The sequence below is a fragment of the Pyrus communis genome, chromosome 7, assembly GCF_041283825.1.
Source record: "Pyrus communis isolate YQ-2024b chromosome 7, ASM4128382v1, whole genome shotgun sequence".
Classification (NCBI taxonomy): Eukaryota; Viridiplantae; Streptophyta; class Magnoliopsida; order Rosales; family Rosaceae; genus Pyrus; species Pyrus communis.
The window spans coordinates 15,145,176-15,160,575 of record NC_142571.1 but is presented as its reverse complement, the minus strand read 5'-3'; positions in this window follow the sequence as shown (position 1 = coordinate 15,160,575).

Sequence of the window (15,400 nt, the reverse complement as noted above, 5' to 3'; positions counted from 1 at the left end):
TTCTAACACATTGTCATTGCACATGCATTTCCTTCATTAATTAACCCACATGCTCCCATTACTTATCATAACCACATATCATATCACTTATCACTTATCACTTATCATCATCACTTTATCATATCACTTATCACTTATCATAACCACTTATCACATCATAACCACATATCATATCACTTATCACTTATCACTTATCATCATCACTTTAGCTTTAATTCACATGAACAATCCATTCACCACAGAAATAAGGCCTTTGTGCCAGAAATTCACCCATTCCAAACACTCTTCCACAAACTCATCCATTGCAGAAATGTAGACCATCAAACCACCCCCTTTGTGCCGTGAGTTTCCCCTACAAATCCAAACACCATCCTTCCATTCCTCCACCACTACCCAAACCATTCACACCATCAAACTATCCTTAGACCTTGTGCTACAACGAAGAGGAAGATAAGAGTGCCTAAACATTCATACAATTCAAGTTTGAGTTGTTGTAATGTTTAGGTGTTTCTTTGATTTCTATGTTTAATTTCAATACTCTTTGTTTTGTACGAATGAGGCATGGAAGAGAAGAGTGCCTAAACGTTCATACAATTCAAGTTTGAGTTGTTGGAATGTTTAGGTGTTTCTTTGATTCTCTTTGTTTTGTATCATAAGGAACTAAACTTCCCCTTGGTTGGGGGGTGATTCGAATATATGTTTATGCTTGCATTTTGATTTGATTACTTCTAATTGCGTTTCATAAGTTGTGTTTCAATTTGTTTAACCGTTTTATTGATAACTTATTTATGTATGTTTATTGAGAGTGCACGCTTAATTTTCATGCATGAATATGACGCTAGAATATAAGTGAGTTTCACCTAATAGTTACGAACTTATATTCATAAGTAGTGGAGGTTGCTTATAAACAATCGCGTTAAACGAATTCTTGGCAAGAGTTTCATGCATTCATAGTAACGAATGCCTCGTCAACACTTATAATTTTCATAGAGCGTAATGATTCTTGCTTGTACCTCTTCTATGCATTCATGTTGAGGACTTGTGGGGAATGTTTTGAATTGTCGCATGCATCATCCAATTCAATAACGTTAGGAAGATTTGAAGGTTAATTAGTGCATCACGGTTAACTTGGGGTGTTGAGAATTCATGGTTTATTGAAATGCAATTGGAAATCATTTTATTATGCAAGTATAACATATGTGGAGATGAACCCCTTAGCTATTCTATCATCCATTCATTCCATTTCATCAATTTCATAGTTACATTCTGTTTTAAGTTTAATTTGTTCATTTAATTTAATTTCGTATAAACCTCAATCCCCTTTACTTTAATGTCCAATTTAGTTAGAAAGTATCTTAGTTTGTGTTTATGAGTGTTTTGATTCATTTTATTTCCCAATTTCGTCCAAATTCACCAAAGTGCTCAAAACTGCCCAGAAAGTGATTTTAAGGCAGTTTTGAGTGTTTTGGGTGATGTTTGAGTCTTTTGGTTTGTTTTACTGTTTCAAACATTTAGTTTTACATTCTTTGAGTTAGTTTAGTGTTTTATATTGTGTTTTTACGTTCTTGAGTCATTTTGTTACACAAATTCGTCCAAATTTGTGTTTGTGCTCAAATCTGCCCAGAAAGTGGTTTTTAGGCAGATTTGAGTGTGTTTGTGTTGTTTTGAGTCCTTTGAGTCTTTGTGAACGTTTTTAACTTTGTTTTTATGTTTTTGAGTCAAATCCAAGTGATTAACAATCCCTCCTAATCCCCGGTCTAGAACGATCCCTACTTGCATCCTTACTACAATTTGACAACAAGAGGGTTAATTTGTGTGCTTAACTAATTTCGTATCACCAACCTAGCTAACCCTACATGCATTCTTTATTCACTCTTCATCATTGCATTCATTCTCCAAACACTTTCATTAATTAAAACACATTTGCACATCCACTCATTCTTTCCCCAAAGCCATGCATTCCCAATCCCTTTCCAACATTACACATGCATTTCAAACCTTTCAACACCCTTTAATCATCCCCCTTTAAGTTATGATTTGATTTCCTAACCCTACATGCATTATTTATTAGCATCTTCACATGCATTCACACACACTTTACACATTCAAACAACATCCATGCCGTGGGATCCCCTTTGAAATTCCAGCTTTCCACAACTTTTCCTAGCTATTTTATTACATACATTCCCCCTTCATTATTCCAATCACATGCACCCATATTCATTCATTCCCTCCTAGCTACAATATTCCCTCTTTCCTTCCTTCATTCACCTATAAATAAGCATCCATTCACTCCCCATTCCATCATCTCATTTCATACACAACACACCACAAACACTTCCATTCCTTCTCTTTGCCGTGAGTCCCCTTAGAATCCAAAACCATCTTTCCATTTCCATCACTCCTCACTCCATTCCACATTTCCATAATCCCCCAAACCTCACCTTAGACCTTGTGCTACAACAACGAGGAAGAGAAGAGGACCTAAACGTTCATACAATTCAAGTTTGAGTTGTTGGAATGTTTAGGTGATTCTTTGATTTCAATGTTTCATTTTAATTCTCTTTGTTTTGTACGTATAAGGAATGGAAGAGAAGAGTGCCTAAACGTTCATACAATTCAAGTTTGAGTTGTTGGAATGTTTAGGTGTTTCTTTGATTTCAACGTAATGAGGAACTAAAACCCCCTTTAGCTAGGGGGTGATTCGAAATAAATGTTTATGCTTGCATTTTGATTTGATTACTTCTAATTGCGTTTCATAAGTTGTGGTTCAATTTGTTTAACCGTTTGATTGATAACTTATTTATGTATGTTTATTGAGAGTGTACACTTAATTTTCATGCATGAATATGACGCTAGAATATAAGTGAGTTTCACCTAATAGTTACGAACTTATATTCACAAGTAGTGGAGGTTGCTTATAAACAATCGCGTTAAATGAATTCTTGGCATAAGTTTCATGCGTATTCCATAGTAACGAATGCCTCGTCAACACTTAAAGTTTTCATGATGCTTAATGATTTTTGATTGTATCTTTATTGTGCTTTTCACGTAAAGGACTTTTGGAGAATGTTGTGAATTGCGTTGCGCTAACCCATCCAATTCATTAACTTAAGGAAAACTTGACGGTTAATTTAAGCGGACCTAATTGACCCGGGGCGTTGAGAATTAATGATTTGTTGAAATGCAATTGGAAATCTTTTTATTATGCAAGTGTAACATGTATGGAGATGAACCCCTTAGCTATTCTATCATCCATTCATTCCATTTCATCAATTCCATATTTACATTCTGTTTTAATTTGTTCATTTAATTTAATTTCGTATAAACTTAAATCCCCCTTTACTTTAATGTCAATTTAGTTAGAAATCATTTTAGTTTGTGTTTTTTTAAAGCATTTTGAGTTTTTGGTTTGTCTTAGTGTTTTAAACTTTAATTTTGCATTCTTTGAGTCTAGTTTAGTGTTTTAAACTTTATTTTACGTTTTTGAGTCAGTTTCCAAGAGATTTGCATTCCCTCCTAATCCCCGGTCTAGAACGATCCCTACTTGCACTTATACTACAAATCGTCAAAAAGAGGGTTTAATTTGTGTGCGCATAAATCACGCATCAAAATTTTGGCGCCGTTGCCGGGGATTAGAAAATTTGCTAATCCCTTGGATTGTTTGTTTCTGTATTGTCTTTTAGATTTAGTTTTTTTTTTATTTTGTTTGTTAAGAACAAGATGGCACTTGATAATGCTTCTCTTTTGTCACAACTCATGGAAAGGTCTCAAATGCAAAGAGTTGATATATTGAATCTTCAATCAAGGAATAACGTGTTTTCCAATACTTACAATTCGGATTGGAGTGATCATTCAAACTCTATGTGGTGGGAACCTCAAAATGCTCAACAAGGAGGATATTGGCAGCCACCACAACCTCATATTCAATATGCCCAACCAAACTCAAGTTCGTCAATAAATTATAATCAAAAGCTTGATGAATTAATTTGTTTGGTGCAGGGCTTACAAAATCAAGACAATGAGGCTCAACAAGAAGGATATTGGCAGCCGTATGAGGAGTTCTATTCAACGCCTATGCAGCCACCACAACCTGCCCAAAGTAATGTAGGTAATTCAAATGATAATGATACGATTTTTCAATTACTTACTACTCTGGAAAAGCAAATTGGGCAAATAGCGGAGTTCGAAGGACAATTTTGCGACCAAGGAGAACTCCCTAGTTCAACCATTGCAAATCAGAAGGGAGAATTTGAAACCACCAATGCTATCATGTTGAGAAGTGACAAGGAGGTTGGAACGGACCCTCAACCATCAAAATCAAATCACAAGGAAGAGGAATACACCCAACCCACGGAAAGGGTGGAAACACCTTTGCCGGAGGCACCTATTGCTCCTATGCCATCTAATACAGGTATGGTTGTTCCAAATTTCATTATTTTTAACCCCGTTCCAACAAGTATCCCTATTCCTTGCAGATTCATGACTTCCAAGGAAGAAGAAGGTGAAAAAGACATCTTGGAAGCCCTTCCAAAGGTGACAAGTAGGGAATGTCATGAATCCATCAAAGAGGACGTTCTTGAAACCACAAAATCCAAAGAAGTTAAATTTGATGACATTGGACAAGTAATAACCATCACTTGCAATCTGGCCAAGTCCAATATCCCTAAAACTTTCAAAGGAGTGGTATTTGTCATTGAGTTCTTGTCGGACAAAACAAGTAAGTATTTTTTTCCAAATTCCATTAGATTTTATACTAACTTGCTATTTTTTTTGAAAAAGGGAATGTTGGAAATCTGGAATGGGAACCCACGGCATGGTTGTTTTCTGGTGGTGAATGGGTTTATGTTTGATTGGTGCATGTGGGTTGATTATTTAAAGTGTAAATGATTAATGAATGGTTCTTTGTTGATGGTGGAAATCTGAAATGATGAAGTGGAATGTGCATGTGGCTGCAATGGTAAAGGATGGGAGTGCATGTGCTTTGACAGCTAGGTTGCATGTGGAATGTGACTGTAATTGATGGAGAAAGGCCACGGCAAAAGGGGATTGTGGTGCAATGATGGTGTTTTGCACGGCAATGATGGGGAAAGAATGTGTGGATGCATGGTTGTGTTGGTGATGAATGTGAACTCTTTGTTCTTCATTTTCATTCCTTTGGTCTTCAATTTCGTCCATCTACTTGGCTTTAAGCATATGCAATCCATTCCAATCTCTAATTTGCTCCAAAAGGCTCCGAAAGGCATCCTTTTGCATCCTTAGCCATATGAACCTATAAACACACGAAAATGACTTTAAACACTAAATTAAGTAAGAAAACACAACATAAATGCATAAGAACTAGCTAACTAAGGCGCATAAATATGCTTCTATCAGCTGTCATATTCCCTCTTTTTCACCTATAAATAAACATCCATTGCAGCCACATGCATTCCCCCTTTAATCCACATGCTCTCCCATTTCAGATTGCATTCCCACTCACCACAAATCAGCCACATGCATTTTGCCTTTCATCATTGCATCACAAATCAGCCACATGCACTTTTCCTTTCATCATTGCACCACAAATCAGCCACATGCACATTCACCCCTTTCTCCACCTATAAATAAGCATCCATTGCAGCCACAAAACTCATTCCCATATTCAGAAATTCTCATATTCATTCTTCCATTTTCAGAAATTCACAAAAGAGAGCCCTTTGTGCCGTGAGTCTCCCTACCAATCCAAACACCATCACTTCCAACACTTCACTCCATCACATATCCATTCATCCATAATCCCCAAAACTCACCTTAGACCTTGTGCTACAACGAAGAGGAAGAGAAGAGTGCCTAAACGTTCATACAATTCAAGTTTGAGTTGTTGGAATGTTTAGGTGTTTCTTTGATTTCAATGTTTAAATTCAATTCTCTTTGTTTTGTACGTATGAGGAATGGAAGAGAAGAGTGCCTAAACGTTCATACAATTCAAGTTTGAGTTGTTGGAATGTTTAGGTGTTTCTTTGATTTCAAAGTTATGAGGAACTAAACCCCCCCCCTTGGCTAGGGGGGGATTCGAAATATATGTTTATGCTTGCATTTTGATTTGATTACTTCTAATTGCGTTTCATAAGTTGTGGATTCAATTTGTTTAACTGTTTGATTGATAACTTATTTATGTATGTTCATTGAGAGTGCACGCTTAATTTTCATGCATGAATATGACGCTAGAATATAAGTGAGTTTCACCTAATAGTTACGAACTTATATTCACAAGTAGTGGAGGTTGCTTATAAACAATCGCGTTAAATGAATTCTTGGTATAAGTTTCATGCGTATTCCATAGTAACGAATGCCTCGTCGATGTTTATGATTTTCGTTGAACTTAATGATCTTTGTTGAATGTCTCTATCATGCGTATTCCATAGTTAGGGACTTTGATTAGGAATAATTTGGTTGTAATGCGTATTCCATTCAATCCAATGAATCTAGGGAAATCTGAAAGTTAATTTAAGCGGACCTAATTAACTTGGAGCGTTGAGAAGTCATGGTTTATTGAAATGCAATTGGAAATCATTTTATTATGCAAGTGTAACATGTATGGAGATGAACCCCTTAGTTATTCTGTCATCCATTCATTCCATTTCATCAATTTCATATTTACATTCTGTTTTAATTGCAATTTGTTAATTTAATTTAATTTCGTATAAACCTAAATCCCCATTTACTTTAATGTCAAATTAGTTAGAAATCAATTTAGTTTGTGTTTTTAAGAGTCTTGAGTCAAGTTACAACTTAATTTCGTCCAAATTTGTGTTTATACTCAAAACTGCCCAGAAAGTGGTTTTTAGGCAGATTTGAGTGTAGTTGTGCTGTTTTGAGTCTTTTAGTTTGTTTGAGTGTTTTAAAGTTTAGTTTTCCATTCTTTGAGTCTAGTGTAGTGTTTTATATTGTGTTTTTACGTTTTTGAGTCAAATCCAAGTGATTAACAATCCCTCCTAATCCCCGGTCCAGAACGATCCCTACTTACATACTTACCACAATTGTCAAAAAGAGGGTTTAATTTGTGTGCGTATAATTCTCGCATCAAATTTTGGCGCCGTTGCCGGGGATTAGCAAATTTGCTAATCTCTTGGATTGTTCATTTCTGTTATGTATTTTAGTTTTAGTTTTTTATTTTTGTTTTGTTTGTTGATTTCAAGTACTAGAGAAGCACAACATGGCACTTGATAATGCTTCTCTTTTGTCACAGCTCATGGAAAGGTCCCAAATGCAAAGCGTTGGTACATTTGATCTTCAATCAAGGAATAACGTGTTTTCCAATACTTACAATTCGGATTGGAGTGATCATTCAACTTCTATGTGGTGGGAACCTCAAAATGTTCAACAAGAAGGATATTGGCAGCCACCTCATATTCAATATGCCCAACCAAACTCAAGTTCGTCAATAGATTATAATCAAAAGCTTAATGAATTAATTTGTTTGGTGCAGGGCTCACAAAATCAAGTCAAGGAGGGCCAAAATCAAGACAAAAGGTTGGACCACTGGGAAAAGCAAATTGGGCAGATCGCGGAGTTCGTAGGACAGTTTCGAGACCAAGGCGAACTCCCTAGTTCAACCATTGCAAATCCGAAGGGAGAATTTGAAACTGCCAAGGAAATCATGTTGAGAAGTGACAAGGAGGTTGGAACGGACCCTCAACCATCAAAATCAAATCACAAGGAAGAGGAATACACCCAACCGACGGCAACGGTGGAAACACCTTTACCGGAGGCACCTATTGCTCCTATGCCATCTAATTCAGGTATGGTTGTTCCAAATTTCATTATTTTTAACCCCGTTCGAACAAGTATCCCTATTCCTTGCAGATTCATGACTTCCAAGGAAGAAGAAGGTGAAAAAGACATCTTGGAAGCCCTTCCAAAGGTGAAAAGTAGGGAATGTCATGAATTCATCAAAGAGGACGTTCTTGAAACCACAAAACCCAAAGAAGTTGAATTTGATAACATTGGACAAGTCATAACCATCACATGCAATCTGGCCAAGTCCAATATCCCTGAAACTTTCAAAGGAGTGGTGTTTGTCATTGAGTTCTTGTCGGACAAAACAAGTAAGTCATCTTTTCCAAATTCCATTACATTTTATACTAACTTGTTGTTTTTTATGAATCAGGCACCTACACTAGAATTCAAACCAATGCCAGTTCACTTCAAGTATCACCTTCCATTCAAGGACCAATTCCATGCCGTTTGATTTGATATATAAAAAAAAAAAAAAAAAAAAAAAAAAAGGAGAATGTAACTTTCACAAAGGTTATTTGCTTGAAGGCCCACTACCTGGCAAAACTCTCGGAGTGGGAGGCATCAGAGCTAGATCATTCGAGGCCACAATGCTTGGTGGAACGCTAGATGACCCAGGAAAGAGGTGCCTCTGGAGATAAGCCGCAAACCTTTGACGGTCACTTTGAATCCGACCTTCAGATTCTTGCAGCTCATCAAGCTTCCTCTTCATGCCCGTCGAATAGTTGTTGGCAAGCACGTGCAAACTTCTATTCTCGTGCTTAAGCTGTTTGATCTCTTGCTTGAGACTTTCCACCTCTGTCATCAACGATTCAACCTGACGGGAGCGAGCAAGTAGGCGTTGGCCCATGTTGGACACAGAGCCTGCACACTGAACACTGAGAGCGAGGGACTCTTGAACGGCCAACTCATCGGACCGTCCTGAAAACAGCCTTTAGGAGTGAGGAGGTTCCTAGCTACTATCGTAGCAGTTGTTGCATCCGTCATCATGGAGTCTTCACTTGTAAGAGGACCGTTAGAAGATAAAAAAGAAGGGCGCCATACATTACCTTGACGGGGCGCAACCGGATCGCTGCTGAGACTCAAATCTAAGCAAAGGTTCGATGAGTTAGTCATTTTTTTCAAAGGTGTTCAAAGAGAAGGGGTGATAGAGTTAATTCTCAAAGGTCCGGAGTCGATTTTCAAGAATGGGCAATCTTCAGAGTGTGTATGTTGGGGTGATCGATACCTCTATAAAAAGCCAAGGCGTCGCGACCACCGATTCAAAAAGACGGAATTTCCTGCGTAAATTACGGCGACGCTCCCTCGGCTTTTCAGAAAACGCGTTCAACTTTGTCAAAAGATATCTGACAAAGTCGAAAACACATGGAGGCCATCATCGCAACTACACATCTTTAGCCGACAAGCGCAAAGTTCGACGACGCTTTCTCTGCTTTTCAGAAAACACGTGCAGCTTTGTCAAAAGGAGCCGCATCCGCACTACTACGTGTCGTTCAGAAATCGAAGGGGCGTCGTTCAGAAATCGAAGGGGCGTCGTTCAGAAATCGAAGAGGCGCCACTATTTCAAAAAGCCGGATTTGCGGGATCAAAACGTTTGTCGACAAGGGTAAAAGAACAGTACCACCACTTGCTATTATCTCTATATATGTCGACCTTCATCTTTTATGGCAAGGCAGACCTGAAGAAATTGCCCAACTCTTCCTCACCTCTGAGGGCGCACTCCCAGCAAAGCCTTTCGAATTACTCATATTTTTTCTTCTTCCCCAAAGATGATACCAGATGCCTGGAGTACAGATGAACCAGGAGGAAACGGCAGATTGAAGCATGTGCTGATTCATTCACCGCTTCTTCATAAGCAAAGGTATCTCATATCATCAAGGTCAAAAGCAAAAGTATCTCATATCATGCTCTTTCCCTGTCTTTTTCTTTGTCCTTGTTCTTACTCGCATGGCAAAGTGAAAGAAGCAATCAGCCGGCACTTGGAGTCGGTCTTTCGATCTGGAGCCAACTGCCTGGAATCTATTCCTGGTTGCTTACCTAGCGTTGCTCTCGAGTAGTCATCTTCAACGGAGCAAGTAAGGCAAGTGAAAATGATACATTGAAGCATGTGGAGACAAGCAACAACTGCATATGCTGAGCTATCCTCTAACCCTCTTCAATACGAATTGGAAAGATTGAACAAAGAAACAGATAAAAGGAGGAAGCTCAGACCTTCGGGGGAGACCAAAAGAATCCTGCTGCCCAGTTCAAGAGTAGCACAAAGGAAAATCAACGAGTGGAGGAGACCAAAAGAATCCTCCAGCCCAGTTCAAGAGTAGCCTGTGGAAAATCAACGATGGGAGAAAACCAGTTCAAGATTAAGCCTGTGGAATCACCAAGATCAACCCATGCATTCAACAAAGGAAGACCGAGAAAGCACTCCAATTCCAGATTTGCGTCTCTAAACTCTTCTCTTTGTTAGTTACATTCTGCCATGTTTAGTATGTTTAAGTGTTTTTTGTGTATTTAGTTATGCTTTTTGTGAATCTATGCTTAAAACATTGAGGACAATGTTTGATTTAAGTGTGGGGGGGTAACTAAGTATATTTGATGCAAATTCGTGGGATTTTATCACCCATAACTTCAAATGTTGTTCCTTGCTGTTTTAAGGTGTTTTTAAGTTGTTTTAGAGTGTTTTAGTGATAGGAGCATATTCATGCGACTTAAATGGCTTGTTCTCGTGCATTTACGTTATGTTTCTTTAGTTATTTTAGTCCTTTATGCTTCTTTTGTGTGTTTTCAGGTTCTAAGGGCAAAGTATGCAAAAGGATGCCTTTTGGAGCAAATTAGAGATTGGAATGGATATCATATGCTTGGAGCCAAGAGGATGGACGAAATTGAAGGATTCCTAATCCATTGCAGCCACATGCACATTCAATCATTCACACCAAAACCTTGCACATGCTTTCCCATTTCATTATTCATTCACTTTGCAGCCACCATTCACTCTTTAATCCACATGCATTCATCATCATTCACCCTAGCTTTAATTCACATGCAACACACATTCATTTTCAGCACCAAACACCATCATTGACATGCACTCCCATTTTCTCCCAAAACATTGCACATGCATTCATAATCATTCACACCTTGCAGTCACTCCACATGCATTTCCAGCTTTCCACCAACCTCCTAGCTGTCATATTCCCTCTTTTTCACCTATAAATAAAACATCCATTGCAGCCACAAATCAGCCACATGCACATTCACCCCTTTCTCCCCTATAAATAAGCATCCATTGCAGCCACAAAATTCATTCTTCCATATTCAGAAATGCACCAAGCAACAAACCCCTTGTGCCGTGAGTTCCCTATCAATCCAAACACCATCCCTTCCATTTTCACCACTCCCCAAACCATTCACACCATCAAACTATCCTTAGACCTTGTGCTACAACGAAGAGGAAGATAAGAGGGCCTAAACGTTCATACAATTCAAGTTTGAGTTGTTGGAATGTTTAGGTGTTTCTTTGATTTCAATGTTTAATTTCAATACTCTTTGTTTTGTACGAATGAGGAATGGAAGAGAAGAGGGCCTAAACGTTCATACAATTCAAGTTTGAGTTGTTGGAATGTTTAGGTGTTTCTTTGATTCTCTTTGTTTTGTACGTATGAGGAACTAAACCCCCCTTGGCTAGGGGGAATTCGAAATATATGTTTATGCTTGCATTTTGATTTGATTACATCTAATTGCGTTTCATAAGTTGTGGATTCAATTTGTTTAACCGTTTGATTGATAACTTATTTATGTATGTTTATTGAGAGTGCAAGCTTAATTTTCATGCATGAATATGACGCTAGAATATAAGTGAGTTTCACCTAATAGTTATGAACTTATATTCACAAGTAGTGGAGGTTGCTTATAAACAATCGCGTTAAACGAATCCTTGGCATAAGTTTCATGCGTATTCCATAGTTATGAATGCCTCGTCGATGTTTATGATTTCCATTGAACTTAATGATCCTTGTTGAATGTCTCTATCATGCGTATTCCATAGTTAGGGACTTTGATTAGGAATAATTTGGTTGTAATGCGTATTCCATTCAATCCAATAAATCTAGGGAAATCTGAAAGTTAATTTAAGCGGATCTAATTAACTTGGAGCATTGAGAATTCATGGTTTATTGAAATGCAATTGGAAATCGTTTTATTATGCAAGTGTAACATGTGTGGAGATGAACCCCTTGGCTAGCTTCCATTCATTCCATTTCATCAAATTCATATTTACATTCTGCTTTAATTACAATTTGTTCATTTAGTTTAATTTCGTCAAAACTCAATCCCCCTTTACTTTAGTGTCCAATTTAGTTAGAAAGTGTCTTAGTTTATGTTTCTAAGTGTTTTGATTCAATTTATTTCATAATTTCGTCCAAATTCACCAAAGATCTCAAAACTGCCCAGAAAGTGTTTTTAAGGCAGTTTTGAGTGTTTTCGGTGATGTTTGAGTCTTTTGGTTTGTTTTAGTGTTTTAAAGTTTATTTTTGCATTCTTTGAGTCTAGTATAGTGTTTTATATTGTGTTTTTACGTTTTTGAGTCAAATCCAAGTGATTAACAATCCCTCCTAATCCCCGGTCCAGAACGATCCCTACTTATACTTATACTACAATTGACAAAAAGAGGGTTTAATTTGTGTGCGTATAATTCTCGCATCATTTAGTATGTTTTGTTTTTATAACTCCGAAAATCACATAAAAATTTGAAAAACATGTTTTGAAAAGCCTAAAAAGTGTGTTTTGAGTCGTTTTTGTGTGTTTGTGTCTTAGGGTACCTTCCAACACAATGATAAGGATTTGGTTTGTAATTGCATGACTGTTAAAAAAAGTTATAAACATAGAGAAAAGTTTGATTTACTCTTGGTATATGCTTGGTTATGGTTATAATGTATGACTTCACATGCAATCATAAAAGAAAAATTCGTTTTTGTAACATGCTTGAAGGAAGGAACTCAAACAAACGCTACAACCCTGTGAGACTCGAGCCATTACCTTCTTTGGAGAGTTATAATCTGTGATTCTTTGTTTTCTAAAGTTGTTGCATGATCTCATTATTCCTTGCCTGGTTACTACTTAGAATGCAATTGTATCATGATAGAACTAAATGCTAGAACTTATATCCGTTTCATTCAAAGCATGACATTGAATTGCATAACATATATCAAGATGAAGTTGTGTAGTTGCCACCATAGCCAAATAGCCTTACTTCCCATATTTCGTATTTGTTGTAAGTTTTAACCCCGTTGAGCCTTGTTTAGCCTTTATTCTTTGTTTACCTACATTATCCTCACCTAGCCTAGTTTAGGACTATCCACACCCTTGTTCTTAAAAGATAGTGAGCATGACTTAAATGAATTCCTTTTGAGTTACATTATGCAAGAAAATGAGTGTGGGGGAAGGAATGTTTGTTCTTAAATTTATATGTATGTTTTGAGATTCAAAAGAAAAAAAAAAAAAAAGTGTGAAAAAACATATGAAAAAGAAAAAAAAAGCAGAAAAGAGAGAAAAAAAAGAGCTTGTTCCCCCTTGTTGTTCAAAAGTTGAGTTTTCATTCAAAAGGGAATTCTAAGTGCCTAATTCAATATTTTGCTCACTATTGCTTTAAGAATGTTTGTTTATCCTTCACCTTTCATTGTTAGCCAATACCCTAGCCCCGTTACACCCCTTTGACTTCTATCTTGATCGTTATGTGTTCAATAATGTGGAGTTTGGAATTGATATGAGCTTATGGAATCACTGGTTCTCATTCTAAGTAGTAGCATTCCATTAATGAGATCATATTCATGTCATTATCGTAAATCCAGAAAATGCTTTCCTTGTTATAACATATGTGAGTGTTCGTCTACATGTTTACATCAATCTTCTCACATATACCTAGTGTAGGGTGTGTAGTCAGAAAATCTGTGTGAAAAACGAGAGTACATCTAGTAAGGAATTGAGGGAATTCTCTAAGGCATGTTACTACATTCAAAACATGGTTTTAAATGCTTAATTGTGAACTAGTATGTGGTGACTATGAGTAAGAATGTACTTAAGTGTAAAGATGGCTAAAATCTGTGGGAATAATGATTTTTAACTTGTCATGTGCATTGGAAATCCCTGGGACGATTGTTGGAAGGTATAGGTTGTGTTTTGTTCGTTTTGTTTTGTTTTTGGTTTCTTTTGTTTTGTTTTGCTCGAGGACTAGCAAAAGCTAAGTGTGGGGGAATTTGATAGGAGCATATTCATGCGACTTAAATGGCTTGTTCTCGTGCATTTACGTTCTGTTTCTTTAGTTATTTTAGTCCTTTATGCTTCTTTTGTGTGTTTTCAGGTTCTAAGGGCAAAGTATGCAAAAGGATGCCTTTTGGAGCCTTTTGGAGCAAATTAGAGATTGGAATGGATTTCATATGCTTAAAGCCAAGTAGATGGACGAAATTGAAGACCAAACCATTCACTTATCACTTATCATAACCATTCACTTATCACTTATCATAACCATAACCATACCTTCCCCCTTTAATCCACATGCACTCCCATCCATTTCATCATTGCAACCATTGCAGAAAAACACCATCATTGCCGTGCATTTCATGTTCATTCCAACCTTTAATCCACATGCATTTTCAACCTAATCACTCACCCACACAATCTGCCATCATTCACATGCATTCCATCCTTTAATTCACCCACATGCAATCATAATTATTCCTTGTTTGGTTGCTACTTAGAATGCAATTGTATCATGATAGAACTAAATGCTAGAACTTATATCCGTTTCATTCAAAGCATGACATTGAATTGCATAACATATATCAAGATGAAGTTGTGTAGTTGCCACCATAGCCAAATAGCCTTACTTCCCATATTTCGTATTTGTTGTAAGTTTTAACCCCGTTGAGCTTTGTTTAGCCTTTATTCATTGTTAACCCACATTATCCTAACCTAGCCTAGTTTAGGACTGTCCACACCCTTGTTCTTAAAAGATAGTGAGCATGACTTAAATGAATTCCTTTTGAGTACATTATGAAAGAAAATGAGTGTGGGGGAGAGAATGTTTTGTTCTTAAGTGTTTATGTATGTTTTGAGAGTCAAAAGAAAAGAAAAGAAAAAAATTGTGAAAAACATATGAAAAAGAAAAACAGAAAAGAAAAGAAAGAAAGAAAGAAAGAAAAAAAAGAGCTTGTTCTCCCTTTTTGTTCAAAAGTTGAGTTTTCATTCAAAAGTGAATTCTAAGATGATTCAAATGCTTTGCTCGCTATTTCTTTAAGAACCTTTGTTTTCCATATCCCTTCTTTGTTAGCCACACACCCCAAGCCCCGTTACACCCCTTTGACTTCTATCTTGATCGTTATGTGTTCAATAATGTGGAGTTTGGAATTGATATGAGCTTATGGAATCACTGGTTCTCATTCTAAGTAGTAGCATTCCATTCATGAGATCATATTCATGTCATTATCGTAAATCCAGAAAATGCTTTCTTTGATATAACATATGTGAGTGTTAGAATTCATATTTACATCAATCTCCTCACATATACCTAGTGTAGGGTGTGTAGTCAGAAAATCTGTGAGAAAATTGAGTGCATATCTTGTAAGGGATTGAG